This window comes from Lathyrus oleraceus, chromosome 4 (assembly GCF_024323335.1).
Source record: "Lathyrus oleraceus cultivar Zhongwan6 chromosome 4, CAAS_Psat_ZW6_1.0, whole genome shotgun sequence".
Taxonomy (NCBI): Eukaryota; Viridiplantae; Streptophyta; class Magnoliopsida; order Fabales; family Fabaceae; genus Lathyrus; species Lathyrus oleraceus.
This window is the reverse complement of record NC_066582.1, coordinates 263,304,261-263,324,720: the sequence shown is the minus strand read 5'-3', so window position 1 is coordinate 263,324,720 and position 20,460 is coordinate 263,304,261.

The following is a 20,460-nucleotide window of genomic DNA, read 5'->3' as shown; positions in this document are numbered from 1 at the left end:
AACGTCTGAAGATGTATCTCCAGACCACCCACTAATTTTTGAATAAATGGTGTTTACGGAGATGCATCTTCGGACTTACATGTTACGCATACGGAGATGCATCTTCGGACTTACATGTTACGCATACGGAGATGCATCTCTGAATTAAATCTTGGCATAATATGGTGTCTTTTTAATTTGATCTGAGCAATGACTTAAAAAGTTGTGTCTGCAGATGCATCTTCGAACCCTAGGGGAAATCGTGACTTTTCATGATGGTGGGGGAGCACATATAAGGGTTGAAAGACCAACTCCCTTATGTTTATATAGCACCCACATCCACACAAAAAACACATTTTGATTCTTTAAATGGACTTTATTATATTTTATATTATTTTACGCATAACAGTTATTTAAACAACTCATCTACATTTTTCTAGATATCCATACAATTCAACCAAAACTCTAAAATTGCTCATTAAACACTACAATATACCTTTAATTTAATTTTATATACATATTTCTAATCCAAATTTAAGTGTAGGAACGCTCCTACATAGATGAACGATTCCAAACTAAAGCACGCCACAATAAGATAAATATCCATTGTTTTCTAACACACTTTCTTAGAAAAGTGTAAAAGCATGGTAAAAAGTTATCGATATTTATTCTCTTAATAAGATAGGTGGCTTGGTTAGTTTTAATCATAGTTACATTTTTCTTATTCCAAAAACTAATAATTATACTTGTCCCCTCTAAGCATACACTCATCTCACTTTGCAATGCTATGCTAAAGATAGTTGCCAAAACTATAGCTAATAAAATTAATAGGCTTCTCCCTTTTATCATCATCCTCGATCAAAGTGTCTTTTCCCTAGCATACTTGTACTAGTTTGTTTGCAAAGGATACACGGGAAGTAACATAAGATGAACCAAGGGCGGGCGAATAATATACATAGCCCATAGCATGGCTATTAATCGCCTATTTATCACAATGTGTGACGATTTATCACAGCGACATTCATTGCCTGGTATACTCTTCCACTTATTATAACATGGGGAATGACGTGTATTTATCCCATAATGGTATGGGAGGTAATCAAAAAAGGAAGGCACATTTAATTTACTCAGCAATTACCTATATATGAAGCTTCTCACCATCCTTGTCTTGAGCTTGATCTAACACCACAATAACCCTTAAAGCCTTAAAACAACCCTACATTACTAGGGGTTATCCCTCATTGTACTTTCAGCAAGTAAATTTAGTTCCCATAGTGATACCCAATAAAACTAACATGGGTCATACTCATCATCATTCACCACTCATTTTCGTTACTTTCCCCAAGAGAATGGCAACACAAAATTCAAAGATTGTTATCAACATCATTGATGGAGGTGCCATGGAGGAAGAGAATCAAGTTCTTCTCGTCAAAAATATTTCAGACGGGTTTTAACAACAAGCATTATACCCGCCGGCCCTAAAATAAACTTGGAGAAGAAGGTTGAGTAAAAAATCAGCTTCTCTAGCGAAGACGCCATACGCATTACGGGTGTACATGAGTCGGCTTGGGCTGAGTTTTCCCAAAACCAAAACTCACCATATAGAGTATACTGATTTGGATGTGGTAAAATAACCATCCATAATATCATTGGATCATTTCGGGTAAAACTGTAAATTTGTTGGTTGGATTGGATTGGTTAGTGATGTGTTATACTCTTATATAACTATAAATGATGTTATATTCTTTATAAAAAACTACTCTAACTATTTTTTTGTTTAAAAATAGTTTAGCCTATTACCTTTTATTTTAACATGAAATGTATAAATATAATATAGAATTTATAATATAAAAAATTACAAAAATCAAAGTTGTAATACAATAGTACCAGCAATTACATACAATACTCACAAGTTACTATATTAACATCAAAATAGTTAAAGATAAACATCCTAAATAATTTAAAATTATGAATCACAAAATAAAAAATGTTAAAGAGGCTAAAATTGAAGCAACCAAATATAAACACATTAAAGTCATAACTCATCAAATTACAAAAAAGAGTTAAAAACAGTGTCCAAATATCCCCGACAATTCAAAAAAGAAGTCTTGTCTTCAACATTAATATCTTCAACCAAACTCCAATGATAAAAATTTAAATATTAGTTCATATTTCAATCCATTAACAGATCTAAAAAAATAAAATTATTTAGTAGTTAGTGGTAAAATTTAAGGGTTTAGTTGGTTGAGTGAGTTTTTTGGGTTGGGTGCGGGTTTACCCGAAACCCAATTGTTTTAAACAATTTTAATTTTTGAAAACCATTTTGACCCACTAACACGATTCAACCCATTTTTTGATCGGATTTGATGAATTTATCTAACCCATGTACACCCCTAATAGACATTCTTTATTACAACAATGATTTCATGGTCATTACGTTACAATATGATAATTAGGATGTGAAGCAAGTGCAAGTTGACCCAGGAAGTTCAGCAGATGTCCTCTTTTGAAACACCTTTGAGGGGCTTCCACTTGACCCATATGACATTCGATCATTCCAAGGTTCTCTAGTTGGTTTGTCACGCGAACAAGTACAAGTGGAAGGCAATATAACACTCTAAACAACGTCCAATTTGAAGGCAAACAGAAATGCAATCAATGTAAACTATCTTGTAGTTGACGTCTTGTCCCCATACAAAGTCATCCTAGGGAGGCCATCCCTCAACTAGTTAGGGGAATTCTTGTCCACCTTTCACTTAAGCATGGATTAATCGCTCATTGGCGAGCGTGTTGGAATGGTTCAGAAGGACCAAGAGATCGCCCATGAATGTTACTAAAATAGTCAGGAAATGAGAATGTATGTTGCAAGTTGGAATTCTAGATTGGAGATGGATAACAAAAGGGTCACTCCCATATAGGACCTAAAAGAGATTCAGATTGGACCCTTGAACCATTAAGTCACCTAGTTAGGCACTTATACGTTTGATTTTGAAGAGGAGAAGTTGATTGCCCTATTAAGAAGGAACATAGACTTGTTTGCATTTGCATATTTTGATATTTCAAGGATAGATACCAAGGTGGTCTGCTATCGCTCCTCCATTGATTCCACAGTGAAGCCAGTTTCTGAAAGGAAATGTAAGGTAGGCGAAGCGAAGAGGGCAACCATCGATGAAGAGGTACATAAGCTGAGAAGTATCGGATTTATAACTGAGGTTAAGTAACCAAATTGTTTGTCTAACGTAGTCTTGGTGATAAAGTCTTCAAATAAATGGTGCATGTGTGTCGACTTCACTGACCTAAATGTCGTGTGCCCTAAAGATCTATACCATTTACCCTATATAGATCGCCTGATTAATGGGTCATAATGATATAAGTATATTAGTTTTATCAATGCATATTCCAGATACAATTAGATTAAGATGGATCATGTGGACACGTCCAAGACAACGCACATATCCAATCATGACAACAATTGCCACAGTGTCATGCCTTTTGGACTGAAAAATGCAGCAGTCATCTATCAAATGCTCATCAATGTTGTATTATCAAAATAGATAGGGTGGAACCTGAAAGTCTATATTGATGATATGATTGTGAAACATCAAAGGGGAAAATCCTCAATGCAGATCTTAAGGACATCATGAAATCAGTAAGGAGGTACAACATGCGACCAAATCCTACCAAGTACTTTTTTGGCATACAGGTAGGAAAGCTCCTCCGATTTAAGATAACAAGAAAAAGGATAGAGGTGAACCTAGATAAGTGGTAGGCCATCATCAACATGAAAATCTCGTTCAACATTAAAGAAGTTCAACAGCTAATAGAGCGCTTAGTCGTCCTAACTCATTTTCTTTCTTGTCCAAGTGACTAGGTGTTTCATTTCTTTTCTACTTTGAAGAAGAATTAGAAATTCGAATGGACAAGCGAGTGCAAGAAAGAGTTCTCAAACTTAAATTCTTTTATGACATCGCTACCGATAGTGACACGCTCGATAGCAGGCTCATCCCTATATTTGTATCTATCTATTACATATGTTCCCAAAGAACATAACTCCAAAATGGACCTCTTCTCCAAGCTCGCCAACACAAAAGAGCATTATAAAACCGAAATGCGATTTAAGAGACTCTCGTTACCCCTATTACTGAGGCAGAGAAAACCAACATCCTTGAAGTCACAAAGACGACCAACTGAATGACGCCCAAAATACGCTATCTACATTAAGATAAACTACCGCCAAATGAGATATAAGAAAAAATGATTCAAAAGTATGCAACAAAGTACAACGTGATATTAGGGAAACTTTATAAGATGGAAAGGGCCACTCTCATGTTTAAATGTCTAGGAGAATATGAAATATTCCTAGTCCTCTTAGAGGTCCACCAAGGGACATGCGGAAATCACATTGGCTGGTGAGCATTGCCCACAAATTTCTAAGGATGGGCTATTATTGGCCTACACTAATGAAGGATTATGTAAAATTTGTCAGTAAATATCACAAATGCCATAAGCACGCCAATCTACATCATGCACCAGCTAAGATCCTTTATTTTGTCATGTCTCCTTGGCCATTCTACTAATGGGGCATGGACATCTTAGGCCATTTCCCCTTGTGCATGACCAATTTAAGTTCTTGATTGTTGGAGTAGACTATTCAAAAAATTGATAAAAGCCAAAGTCATCTCTAAGATCATAGCAGAAAGAGTTTGTTTCTTCTACTGGAACCAGATCATGTGTAGGTTTGGTTTTCCATGAGTTATCATCTTAGAAAATGGTACTCAACTCTCCAGCTCCATTGTGGTTGATTTCTGATACTAACTTGGAGTTCAGATAAAGTCTATTACCATTGTCAATCTACAGATGAACGGGCATGATGAGTCGGCAAACAAAGTGATATTAGGAGGGATAAATAAAAAGTTGGACAAATCCAAATGGCTTTGGGCTAAACAGTTCCACGAAGTATTATGGTTATATCGCATATAGGGGCGGAAAATGGGCTCGGCCTGTCGGGCATGCTTGTTTTGCTTATACATTTTTATGGACGGACCAAGGTTTTAGGCCCACATCCTCTAATATGTTTGTCCCACCCCGCCCAGTTTTTTTATGGGCACGAGCATTAACATAAAAAAATTTCAATTTTTAGGCCAAAAATGTCCCATGTTCGCCACCCCCCTCCCCACGCCTTCATTTTTTTTTTGCACGGAGGGCCAAGGTTTTAGGCCCACACCTTGAGAAATGATTGTCCGGCCATTCCCCATTTTCTTGTGCGCTTTTGTAGTGCGGGCCTAAACAGGGCACGCATGCCTATTTTCCACCACTAATCACTACCCCTTATTTAACCACCAAAGAGATTGCATTTACAATTGTATATGGCGATAATTCCATGATGCATGTCAAAATTTACACGCCCACTTGGTGTCATTCTGAATTCAGTGAAGAAGAGAATGAGTTGGGACTTAGATATGCAACCGATTTGATTGATGAGACCCAACATGTCACCCATATTGAGGAACTTGCAATTAAGCAAAGTTCGACCAAAATATATAACTTAAAAGAGGTTCCAAGAGAAATACAGGACGGTGACCTCATACTCATATAGGTTGTTGTGTCAGCCCAAATGGGAAGCTACAACCTAACTAGGAGGTTTTGTATCACATATGTCAGAAACTACCCCATGGACCCTAGAAGCTCGAAGAGCTGAACAGATGACTCATCTAAAGAACATGGAACTCAATTAACATGAGATATTATTACAGTTAAATCTTTTTCTGGTATTTATTTTGAATAAGCAGAAAGGAACTTAACTATCCAATGTATGAATTCTTTTAAAAACTTATTATTACTGTATCTGTATAAAGTATACCCATTTCCAAGTTCATATAAATGTTGGACTTCCATTGGAATATCCTTGTTTCCCTCAGAGGAAATATAGATGTTTGACTTCCATTGGAAGATCCTTGATGCTCTCACGGGAAATATAAATGTTGGAGTTCTACTGGAAGATATTTGTCGACTTTAGAGGCAATATGAATTCTAGAGTTCCATTTGAAGATATTCTCCACCCTCATAGGGAATATAAATGTTGGAATTTCACTAGAAAATCCTTTTCGTACTTAGAGGAAATATAAATGTTGGACTTTCATTGGAAGATCCTTGCTTTCCATGGATTAATACAAATATGGAGCTAACTTAAGAGTCTTTCCTGAGGGACTCAACTTAAAAGTCGCTCCTGAGGGATTCAACTTTAAAGTCTCTCCTAAGGAACTCAATTTAAAAGTCTCTCCTGAGAGACTCAACTTAAAAGTCTCGGTTGAGGGGATTAAATTAAGCATCTCTCTTGAGGGACTAAACTTAAATATCTCTCCTTAGGGACTCAAATTAAAAGTCTCACTAAGAGACTCAAATTTAAAGTCTCTCCTTAGGGACTCAACTTTAAAGTCTCTCCTGAGGGACTCAACTTAAAAATCTCTCTTTAGGGACTCAACTTAAAAGTCTTGCTTGAGGGATTCAACTTAAAAAGTCTCTCCTAAAATGGATTTAACTTAAGAGTCTCTCCCGAGGGAATCAACTTAAAAGTCACGCCAGAGGGCCTTAAGACTAAATCACTTTGTACTTTACAATCACTTAGAGTTTCATAGAGGGCCTTAAGACTAAATCACTTTGTACTTTATAATCCATGTGTTTGAGGGACTATGTACTAGTATATTTGAAAAGGATACATAGGATCCAACAAAATATGCACTAAGGGAAGGAGAATAATATCCCTTTCCCAGAGCAGGGCTACTAGTTTCCTGTTTATCATAATGTGCTCCCATTTATCATAGTGTGCACCCATTGTCTGGTACACTCACCCACTTATGAAAATGTAGGGAATGACATGTGTAACACCCTAAACAACCTGACGCTTTACTCATAAAATATGAGGAAGTTATAATTAAAAGAATACACTCACAAGGGTGTCACAATTCTCTCCATAACACATCTTTTCTCAACATTTTAATATAGTACCGAGATTCATTTATAAAATTCCAACATAATTCAATAATCTTCTAAAATTCATAAAACAACTCCAAATAACCATAAGGTTTTAAAATTAAACAATTATCAAAATAAACAGCAACGACAATCCCATCCCACACACACATATAAATAGCACCAAATTAATTATGTAAATACTCATCAAATCTCACCGACTTGATTCAGAATAAATCAGATCGACATAAAGCATTACTCATTTGTTCACACAAACGTTGTTAGAACAAGATTTGGTTCTGCATCTATACCTTGAGTTTTGATGATAACAATATTGTATTTGTGTGAGAATAATTTTGGTACCCTAATGGTTTGTTATTGTTTAGCTTTAACATGTAGTTCTGATTCTGAATATATGATGTGCAACGTCATCAGTTTCTAAATGATGTGTTCCAAATCCGCTTTTGCGACAGCTATTAGAAGTTTTGAAAGATGTTCAATATTGTTGCTGCAATGTTCTTTCTGCTTCTGTGCTAATTCACTCTTGAGAAGCTTCTGAGGAGACACTATGTTGCTCCTGCAATGTTCTCTCAGCTCATGCTTCTGGACGTGACTCTGATCACCAAACTTCTGAAGAATGGTAAGCTTCTGAAGTTGCGTTATGTAACTGAAGATTATGAAGATCTCAAGCCAGATGATTGAAGTTATCAAGGTTCTAACTAAAGATTCTGAAGACTCTAAAGATTCTAAAGATTCTGAAGAAACTAAAGATCTCAAGCCAGACTATTGACGTTGTCAAGGTTCTGACAAAAGATTCTGAAGTTTCTGAATCCAACTTTATGTTTCTTCATTTCATGCTTCATCAAATTTCATCATAAGCCAATGAACTTGAAGATAAGATCAAATGGGAACGTTATCAAATAGTATATAATACAAATTGAACATCCTTTCCACTGCCTAATTTCGTGGGCAAGGACAGTACTATACATCACACATGTCACTGGCGAAGGATAGTACGCATTATCACTCCTCTCCCACCCAACAGTTAACAACCGCTCTATGAACTTTCCCCATTTTATGCTTCAACGGTATTCTTCTTATGCTATATAAGTAGGAATTAGAGACTTGAAGAAGAGACGAATAGAAGAATACTGAAGTGCTGCAAAAACTTGACAAAGTCTTCTTAAAAAGCTATCATTTTTCTATACAATTTTTCTTTAAGTTTTTGTTTATCATTTGTGTAAAATCTTCTTGTAGAGAAGCATCTTGTAACACACAAAATATTATTCAAACTATTTATTTGATTTCCTTGAGAAGGTTATCCTTGAGAAGACAAAGAAGGTTGTTCTTTGTGAGTCCTTAAGGAGACTAGGGTATAGTTGGACCCTTGAGAAGACAAAGAAGGTTTTCTTTGAGATTATTGTAATTTGTTGATTATAGTGGATTAAGTCCTTGTGTATAAGGAAAAATCACCTTGGCGGGTTGACTGGAGTAGCTTTGAGTTTCAAGCGAACCAGGATAAAAATACTCGTGTTTTTATATCTTTGTTATTGACTTGTTAGTGATGTTATTTTTTGGAAAAAGCTTTTGCTTGTAAAACTCAATTCAAAACCCTCTTCTTATGTTTTTCACACCTTCAAACCTAAGATAACTACTCAACTCACCAGACTCATCAACAATCGACAAGGTCATGAACCACTTTACCTTCAATTGAATCAAATTTCTCAATTTACATATTTAGAAAGTTTTATTCTTATCCTCATACACACATATAACCTTTCATTCATTATAATGAGGTAGTACTACACTCCAGCTTCCCAGCGCTTCGAATTGCGTCTCAAACGGAGTCATGTAACTCAAGTTACGCATGAAACGACGCGGTTGGTACAAAAACTAGGGAATTACTACTACCACACATGTTGGCTAACATGGTCCGTAGCACTCCCCAGGAAAAACCCTATCTAAAACGCCTCTGGTACAAATCTAGAGGGCTGCTACGGTTTGTAGCAGCTCCCTAAACCCAAAATTTTGTTTCGCAATTTTGAGTGACTTCTCTTGTTTTCCAACCCCACATCAGACTCCAAACCCCAAATTTTGACTTCTAACAATCCTAAAACATATCATAACTTAAGGTAGATGAATCATATAGTAATCAACACTTTACACTATCAAAATCAACATCATCACATCAACTCATCATGCTTTTCATCAATACATAACATCAACATATGAACATCATCATCTCAAATATTCTCATGGCACCCAATCTCATAAATTCACATCAAAACAACACTTAGCATGACTAACACAATTAAAATTAACAATAGATCGGTCCAATTATGGAGGTTCTGCACAAAACTCACGCAATTCAAAAACCCTCAACAATGGAGGACAATGGAGAAAGGGAAGAAGGAATGGGGTAAGGATCCCCATATACCCTACAAGGTTAAACACCCTTATCATGAACAGTTATCCCCCATCCCGCCCTTATCTCGAATTCGTGAAAAAGTTTAGATCTTGATGATGGAAACTCTCTCTCTCTCTCTCTCTCTCTCTCTCTCTCTCTCTCTCTCTCTCTCTCTCTCTCTCTCTCTCTCTCTCTCTCTCTCTCTCTCTCTCTCTCTCTCTCTCTCTCTCTCTCTCTCTCTCTTCACTTTTGTTCTGCTAGGGCTTTTCTCTTCTCTCTTGGTCTTTTTCTCTCATTTCACGTACTGATTGATTTTCTCACATTCTCCCGTTTAAATAAAACTTTATTTTATTTTTTATTTTCCATGACTCTCCTAATTCTCCTTGTTTCTTATTAATCACTCCACATCCCTAATTCTCATTAATTTCTATTTTCTCATTAACCACTTATTCTTTATTTTTTCTATTATTTCAATTAATTAAATAAAAATATATAATATTTCTACCCACCCTCGTGAAATTAAATAAAATAAATAATCAATTCAAAAACACACCAAAATTTAAATAAAATTAGATAATTATAATTGGGGTGTTACAACATGTCTTTATCCCGTAATAATATGGGAGACACTCTAAGAATGAAGCCACGTTCTCCAAAATCGTATGGGAAATAACGGATTCACTTCCCATGCTCGTGAGAGTATAAGGAAGTAACCACCCTCTTATGTCCCAAGATCCAGGCCCAAAAGATTCCTATAAATACCTTAACCCTTGAATTAAGGAAATTTAATCTACTCAACAATCACCTATATACATAACTTCTCATCGTCCCTTGTCATGGCTTGTTATTCAAAAGAGAATCCAACGTCACAATCACGTTTTAAAGACTCTGATTGGGGTGCTTGGAAGGAAACCAGACGATCTACAGTTGGTTTTTATTTTTATTTAGGATTGTCTCTATTAAATTGGAAAAGTAAGAAACAACAAGTTGTTTCCCGATCTTCCTCTGAAGCTAAATACAGGGATGTCGCGAACTCCCCGTGTAAAGCACAATGATTGCTATGCTTACTAACAAATCTCGACATTCAACATCAAAATTCAATATCCATTTTCTGATATAACAAGAGCACAATTCATATCGTCAATAATCATGTTTTTCACGAACACACCAAACATATAGAAATGAATTGCCACCTTATTCGAGACAAGATCCAACAAAACATTATCCACCTCATACCCATAATTCTAAAGATCAAATTGCAGACGTCTTCACCAAATCTCTTCACCTTAATTTTTTGTCCTCGTTGGTTTTCAAACTTGAACTGACTAACATTCATCCAATTTGATAGGGGTGTTAAAATATGATATTATTCCTTTTATTTTCTATTTTATTAGTTTCTCCTAATTAGTTAGTTTGCTTTAGTTTGTTAGAGAACGTATAGGCTTTCTATTTTTTCACACTAGTATTTTTTCATGTTTTTGATACAATAAAATAATCTTTTTCTTTTATATGTTGAATGACAATAGTCAATGTTAACATTCACTTTGAAATTGTCTAATCTGAAAAATATTTAATCTTTTGTTGTAAAAAAATGTTATAGAAGTATAGTGTACCTAAATTAAGTTTCGGAGATAGTTTGCATGAAACATGGTTATCGCACACACCAAAGAAAAGCATGGTCTCTTCTATTCTATCAATCAATGTAGAGCAAGAATATTCAAACAAGTGACACTAAACTTTAACTAATAATTACTAATAGCTAACTTGATCAATTGATTGTTTGATAATAATTTTAAAATAATATAAATCATTATCTTCAAGGTCTTTTGAACAACAATAGAGACAAACTTCAGTCTTTCATTCTCTGTTCCACCCTTTCACTACAAGTCTACTTTAATTTTCATTAAAATATATAAACACTATATAATTATCATTAAACTACTTTTACGTAAAGGTTGTGTTTCCTCTAGCAGCAACACCATCATATGTTATAATTCAACACACCATGATTAAATTGTAATATAAATATTAGATCCATAAATCTAGAAAAACAACAGATCGTGATCAGTGTACCTTTATGCTTATTCTATGTAACATTCCAGCTGCACTAGTCTAGGAATTATTCAAATCCATCGTGCATTATTGGTCACTAGCAAATAATTTATTCAAATAGTTTTAGTGTTCAGCCATTGACAACCGTAAAGTTCAAATTTTGTAATAATCAGAAGTGAAAAGTAGCACATAGATCCGGTTATGATTTTTTTTAAATAATCTAATTTTTTGATTAAAATTCTAAAATAATCACTATTTAAAAATATTTATCAAAATAACTATTTTTCTAAAAACATCTAATATAGGTGTTAAATGAATTGACACATCCAACGAAAATGTTATTCATTAACGTCAGATGTAATGGTGCATCCATGGTTATGACGCCACTAGAAATGACGCATGCATGTTGAGCGTCACATGCAATGGCGCGTATGCGTAATTCATTCTATGTGTGCGTCAATGCATATGGCTATTGTTCCACCACTCCATCTATAAATACATAGCATCATCGTCCCATAATTTTTCACACATCTACTTACTATCTCATTCCATTTTCCTTCATTTTTCTTTACAATGTCTTCATATTCATACTTGTGTCCTTATATTCACAAGAGAAATGTCGATTTAATTTTTTCAGTAGTACAGACTCCGATTAAGATCCGACTTTGGAATGTAGATACGTTCGAACATCTTAACAAGATCTTGGACCGTTGGTTAGATGGAGAAATTGTAGATGGTGAAAGGATCAGAAGAATTCAATGGTTTGATATGACGTTCAACCAAAATGGAGAAGTTCGTTTATGGGTCACTGTTAAAACAGACAGACAGAGACGTTCACATGATGATGTATACTTGTCACAAAATTATTTTGATAGTTGTAATCACATAGTTATGTTGTTTATGTGTTGTATTTGTTTGTCATGTTATTTTATTTGTTGCAGTTGCTTGTGTTGTTGTTTAATTATTGTATTTGTTCTGCTTATCATATGAAATGAATGTTGTTTTTAATATAAAGCAAAATATTACAATTAAAATTATGTTGTTGTGCTTGATCCAACACTGGGACAGTTTGTACGATTATGATCGGACTGACGACATAAACTACATAATCTAACCATTTTGTTCGTCGTATCCATTTTGGTTCGAATACAGATGTTGTTTGGGCGACCCTTTTTCTTTCTTCGCATTATTTCATTGTGCCAGAGAATGTCCTCTTGATATGCAGGCCAGTAATCCTCTTTTGCTACCACTGAAAAGCTAATTTTGTAAATATTGGAAAGGTTTATGACTTTGTAAACGTCGGATAGTAAGTTGGAAAGATTTTGTCGAACCTTTGAACATGTTGCTATGACATACTGCAATCGCATCAACCTCTATCTAGTTCCACTCGATAGTGTCCCCTCGTCATGCCTTCATTGTGATCAATTGACTCAGCAACATTGTACCAACCTTTAGTACGGTCAAACACTGTGATCACATGTGTGTTAGCTTTGTGTCTGTCTGAGATCAAACATAACATGCAAAAGAAACTTTCACGTGAATGCAACTTACCATCAACCTTACACTCAACCTACTTTCACATCTATAAATACTGATGTTTATCAGTCTTTTCTGCAACACTCAACCTATCTACAACACTCAACCTATCTACAACACTCAATCTATCTGCAACACTTAACCTATCTATAACACTCAACCTATCATCAACAGATACTCAAACGCATTCAACAAAATGTCTCTATTGACCATGGGTGATGAACATCGAGGAACAATCGACAATATTGCGACATTTGTATGTTATTACTTATTCTATATTGTTTATTACATATTCTTATTTCCTAACAAAATGTTTATATTGTTTATTACTTATTCTTACTTATTTCTTAATTACCTTTTGTTAGGACCCAAAGAGATTTTGATATCGTGTACATGAATATGTAACACACGACCCTTTGATAGAACCATATCTACGAGGATGCAGTTTTGGTAATCTACTCAAGATAGTCTCATACTCAGTTGACTACAAATTTATTCTTGCTTTGTTAGAAAGATGGAGACCCGAGACCCACACATTTCACATTCTTTTCGGTGAATATACTGTCACACTTGAGGACGTCTATATATTTTTAGGTTTATATATTGATGGTAAGGTCGTAAATGGTAGAGTTAACCGAATAACTCTATATGCGAGGAATTATTAGGTGCCTCTTTGTGTGAAGAACAACTACGGGACAAACTTCGGGTCAACCTAGGGGTCAGGGTATTAATTTAAAATATCTTAAACAATATTATTTAAGTATAACATTAAACGAAGAATCTACTGAGTATGAAAAGATAACTAAAGCTCGTTGTTATATTATGATTCTATTTGATAATTTTTTATTTCCTGAAAGTACTGGTAATACGGTAAATATTATGTATTTGTCGTTGTTACGAAACATAAATAAAGTAGGCACATATAGTTGGGGTTCAACTGTTTTGTCTCTTCTATATCGTTCGTTGTGTAAAAATTCCAAAATAAATACTTGTATGTTTTATTTTAGCGCCTATTTGCTACAAGCATTGGGTTGGTCAAGAATGTTGTCACTCGCCCCGGTCAATGAGAAGTCATTCACATTCCCTTACGCAACAAAGTAAGTTTATCTTAAATCTTCTAATCTGTTAGACTTTATACTACAACTGATTGTAACTAATATATTTCTAATCTTTTCGATCTAGGTGGTCAGTTAAGGGGATGAACTACAACAGGTGTCCCAAACACGGTGTAGTAGTCTATCGTAATCTTTTAGACCACATTGGACCAGACGATGTATTACTACTAAACAACTTTACTTTTGATTTACAAAAAGTATACAATTACATATCCTCTAATCATGTCAAATTCTTATACAGTTTATCTGGAGGTCGTATATGGATCTTGACCATCAGGTTAACCATGATGATGCTGCAGTTCGGACAGCAAAAACACCAATCATCTGGTTCACTACTATGGAGATGCACCAGAGTGACCGTCTGAAACTGCAGTTCGGTATGCAACAACAAATTCCAGAATCTCCGACGTGTTTAGGAGATTGGCATCAACAAAGAGTCAATGATCAATGGGATTATTCTGATTGGAGAGACTTTGCAAAAGAGGTGTGTCGTCATTGGAGGAATCGACGGCAAGACATCTTAAACGAATCAATCATACATGGTGCTAGACCAACTCAGTATTATATGGTATGGTTTAGGTCGGTTACAACGCCATAGTTTGTGTCTGAGCCAAGGTATTTGATTGATCCACACCAACGAGCTTCGTCATCATACACCCAACAACAAATCCCCGCCCAAGAACAATGTCAACCCATCCAAACCCAATGACCAACCTCACACCATTACCCTACCATATACACCCAACCACCAAACACTCAACCTCGCAACCAATTGATGTCACACACTCAAACTCAAAACCAGGAACCAAACCCTAACCACCAACAACCATACGCAACCACCACATCTGTCTATAGCCCGGATGATTCATATGATTCTACCTCATGCCATCATAGTCCCCCACTTATGAATACCCAAACATCCCATCGTCACAACACCCAACCACTGTTTGACTTTATTACACCATAGGAATCATTGATTCGTTTCTAAAACGATCCAATGTCTCAATTCGGGAAACCATACCGTCCACAAACAACTCAACTATGCCAACATGGACACGGAACTCAATTACGGCATCGCTGTTGGAGGCAACACCCTCAGCTATTGGGGAGAAATGATGACAAATTTATCAAATGTCACAGGATCTTCCACCAGACCTTCACACCAGCCACCATTGCATCATGTCAGTACTCAAAGACCCCAAACACCTCAGGGAAATCGTGGGAGACCTCAAAGGCAGACTAACGCACCAGGATGTGGAACAGGGGGACGTTTCACTCGGGCAGGTCATTGATTTTCTTGTCAATTGTTATGTATTTTAACTTTATATCATAATATTAACAATTATTTTTATTTACCTATTTATTTATAAGTATAACATATATATATATATATATATATATATATATATAATATATAACATGTGCCACATGTAATGGCGCATACACTTGATATAATTAAGTATGCGTCAATTGCATTGGCTTTAGTTGCATGCATGCGCCAACACCATTGGCGTCTATGTTAAAAAATAAAATTGGATGCGTCAGTCCAATTGGCGCATGCTTTAAAGATGTGCATGAAATATTGTTATATTGATAAATAATTTGAAATAGTGGTTATTTTGAAAGTTAAACTAAAAAACTTGATTATTTTATAAAAAAAAGTCTAAGTTAAAGTGAAGAATATAAATTACATGCACCTAAATTTGCATCAAAAATCCTGACACACTATGTCACCTAACTTGCATCTACGTCTTAGTATTTGTCTTAGTATTTGCAGTAAAAGGTTTAGGATTAGATTTTTTAAAGGGTTTAATCCCAAACAAATAAATTTTTACTTTTGTTAAGAATTTTTTACATTAATGATGAGTTTAACTCATGACTAAACAAAAAAAATTCTTATTATAGTAGATAATGTTGTAGTAGATCGAATCACTAACTAATTGTTCAAGGTGAAACCCATTACCATGATAATATTTACATTAGAGAAACTTTTATGTCCAAAATCCAAGGTGGTGTTGAAATAAATTGATTATATGTGAGAGTATCCGCATTAACACTTCAAATTAAAGATCTATTTAATGTATGATACCAAAACAAAACAACATACATGTAATTACTTTCGATTATTTTGATTTTTAAAAATTAATATCTAGGATTTAACTGTTTAGATCAATGTGAAATTGTTAGGGTTATAGTCAGACATCACAATTTTGCAAATGCTACAATTTGTAATTTCAACAAAATCTAATTATCTCTGTAATTTTCTCAAATTTAGCTAAACATAAACTTAGGAATCCTTGAATGAGTATTTATTAGAAATAGAGATCATCACGCAATAAGCATGTTAGATATGGGCTTCATTGGCTGTAACCAAACACAAGCCCTCAAAGTCATAAAGAATTTTTTGCTATCACTCCCCAATTAAATTTGGCACTCCCATAACGTTAGAATTCTAAAACTACCTATGAAAAAGTTTGAAATAAATTTTTGTACGGAAATTTTGGTAAGTATATCAGAATTTCGATACACATTAAATTTTCGATAATATTTTGGTATATCTTAAGAGTATTAGTGAAAATTCTAAATGTTATATTTTATATTGAAAATTTCAACTAAAATGAAATTTTCGATAATTCATATTTCAATTTTTAAAATAAAAAATTCAACATTATCGAAAATTTTAAAATTTTCAATACTGTATCTGTAATTTCGAAATTTTTGATATATATTAGAAGTTTCAAAATTTTCGGTAGTGTAAAAAAATTGAAATTTTTTATTTTTTTTTCAATTTTTGGAATTTTTATTTCTTTTTAAGAAATTTCAAAATTTTTAATAAAAAATTTGAAAACTCAAAAGTAGATAAAAATAGATAAATTTAAAAAAGTATATTTTTATAAAACATATAATAGTAAAAATACTATAAATAAGGGAATGTCAAATTTAATTGAGAGTGCAAGCTTAGAACTTAAAAATACATATTTTTTAAATAAAATTTTCTGGATGATACTCACTCATAAATATGCTCTTAAGGTCATGAAACATTTCATTCTTCTCATATAGACCAAGTATTTATTAAAATAAATATTTATAAAAAGAAATTGTATAACTTATTTTTTAATCATTTAAAAAAATAATTAAAAAACATTATAAATTATTTTGATAAAGTCCATCAAGATCAAACAAATCAATTCAAACGAGTCTTTAAAACTTTAATAATTATTAATGAATTTGAGTTTGACTTGTTAATATACGCTACCAACTATTGAATTCAAATTTAACAGTTTAGGGAGTTAATTTGTGTTGCCAATCTATGCTTGAATTTCATTATTTTGGTTAGTTTACCCTAAATTTAGATATAGCGACTAAAAGTTCATTTGGATTTAACATAATAAAAAAAATCTTGTTTAGAAACAATTTCAAGAAGAAAAAAAATAGCTTTGGCCTTTGTTATTTTCTTTTCAATGTTATTTGAAGTAGCTTTTCGTTTATTATTATTTTTTTCATTTTTTCCTTTATTATTTTAATAAAGATTTATTTTTATCTTTTATAATTTATTTTATTTTAAAATAAAATAAATATTTGTATCCGTTATAATATTTTACTACAAAGCTTTTCTATTCTCTTGTTTGTCATTTCCACAACACTTTCTTCTATTTTTTTTACTGTCGATTTTACCACTATTCTCTATCGATGTCGTTCTTCACTCTTATTTCGTCATCTGTCGTTTGCCACTAAAATTTACATATATAAATTGAATATATTTGATTGTATATTTAATTTTGTGTGAAATATACGACATCTCATGTAATGTTAACGAAATTCGGTTTACCCCTATAAAAAAATTGGATGCCCCCCTTGAAATTTAAAAATTCCGTGTCTTTTGTCCCTTAAGCGCAAAAGTTACCCCATTGTAATTTTATTTTTTTTGTTTACCCCCCAGATTTAGTGTTCAAATTGTAAGTTTTGGTGGGAAACAAAAAAAATATATTACAGGGAGAATCCAAATAAAAAAATATTACGGGGGTAAAGCAAAACTCGCCTACATTGTAAGGAGGGTGTCGTATATTTAACCCTTTAATTTTACATATAGACAAAAACAACCAAGCCTTGTCCTACTAAGTGGAGTCGGTTACATGTATTAACTTGCGCCATAATTTTCGTTTATAATCCTATCATGTTTAGTCTTACCACATATTCAATGCAACATCATCATCTTTGTTATACTTGCTTTATTTTCATGTTGATTTTTAACCGTCCAACATTTTGTTTCGTACAACATCGCGGGTCATACCGCAATCTAAAAAAAAAATCCCTTCAGCTTTAGCGGTACATTTGCGTCACATAGAATCCCTTAAGCTCTCCTCCATTTCAGTCACCCGGCTTGAATTTGATGATTTACATCCCATTCTATTTATCCATCATTTTGTTTACGGACCCAAGATATTTAACCGTGTGACTTAGGGAATGATATGGTCTCCAACTTTTACCTCTAGGTTAGAAACACTTCTTCTTTTGTTGAAATTACATTTTATATACTCCGCCTTACTTCTGCTTAAGTGAAAATCATGTATTTCTAAAGATCGTCTTCAACTTCTCATTTAAATCATTTTTCCACTCTTTAAGTAGGACTATATCATCTACAAAGAAACATGCATCTCGGGTGCTACCTCTTAAATGTATTTCATGAGTACGTCTTAAATGTACTCACTAAATTATTAATATTTAAAAGATAGGAGACCCACTAAATTATTAATTAAAAATATCTTTTATAACTTTTTGCCTCCGAAGCATATATATTTTTAAAATGATGAAGTGTTTGTATCAAACACGCACACGTACCGTGTACACGCACCATATATAAGATACTTTATTTTTTAAAAGTGTTTTTTCATATATCAACATAAAATATTGAGGTCATCGTACTACTATTTCCTGCTAATACCCATACCTATGGATTATACTTGGCATTACTTTTTCCACCCTTGTGAAAAACCAAAAATGTTCCTAGAATTCGGAAGTGTACTTTCCGACGCACCTTAATCCATTTGTAAATGAGTCACACTCTTATTTTTTCAAAGATTAATACATAAATGCATCTCCATATAACTTACAAACATATGCGTCAGGTCTTCCCCCTTCCTCATTTTCAGCAAAAACACTATAGATCATTTCTCAAGCTTCTCTATCAAGTTCATTTTCTACTCCATTTAATCTAAGTGGGTTTTCTACCCCATTCAACCCAAGTGGTTTTCAACATCCATTCAATCCAAGTGATTCAACTTCCTTTGCACATTTGGTTATTTTTCAATCCAAGTTTTTGATTTTCTCTACATGTATTAAGAAATAGGAAAATTAGATTGTGTAATCCACATTACTGTGTAAGTAGTTACATTCATTGTTAGGTTGTTATATTGGTCATTGCATTTTGTCCCATTGTGTTTATCCCATTTATGTACCCTACGTTTCTGCCATTTTTTCTTTTATAAGTTGTGGGAAAATATAGAAGTACACTTTAGTAGTTGTTTAAAATTTGATTTTCCAAGAATACGGAAGTGCACTTCCGTATTTTGTTTGTTTGTATTGTTTGGTTTGATTTTGAATGTGTCTCACTTGGGTTTGATTTTTTTTTCTATTTTGTCTGGTTTACCTTGTTTAATTATAGGTAACGTTGTTGATTCCAAGAATGATTGAGGCACGACAGAGTGTCCCATCATGCATATGTTTGCAAGGAAGGAGTCTGACCCTCGCTACCATCGATCAATGTCAAAATCATTTTATGTGAAAGCGTCAACTTTTGGGGTTCCTCCAGCTTCGTCTTCTAGGAGGTATGTGTCAGTTGTTGCTTCCCCAGAAGTCCCGCCAGTCCAGGTAGATGCACTTTTTTTCGATGCTACCATTTTTTAGGAATTTGGAGGAGGCTTGCATGACACGTCACTGATGCTTCTGTATGCAGCCATGTTGTTAGGCACGTGTGGGACTGAGAGGTAAAATTTTATCTGTATTTATTCTTTGAAACACATGTGTTATAATACTCAAACTTTATGAATATGATGTATTTTTTGTATTACCATGATGCTTTAAAATGAATCAACTATGGTAGGAAGATTGTGAGACTGCAGCAGCCTGAGGAACAGTAGTTTTTCATGATGCCATATAGCTATTTGGGATGTGAGATTTATGAATGACTGTTTATACTACTATTAACCATGGTATGATATCAATGTTCATTGAGAGATGACACTCTGAGATGATATCTTTTCATCATCCGCGTGGTGAGATATCCAGGATGATGTGTCATCCTTGATACATCTTCTGATCAGAGGAAGATTATTACACCACTCCAGGATCACCAGACCTAATGAACTAGAGATGTTGGTGAACTTTTTGTGAGCTGACTTAGAG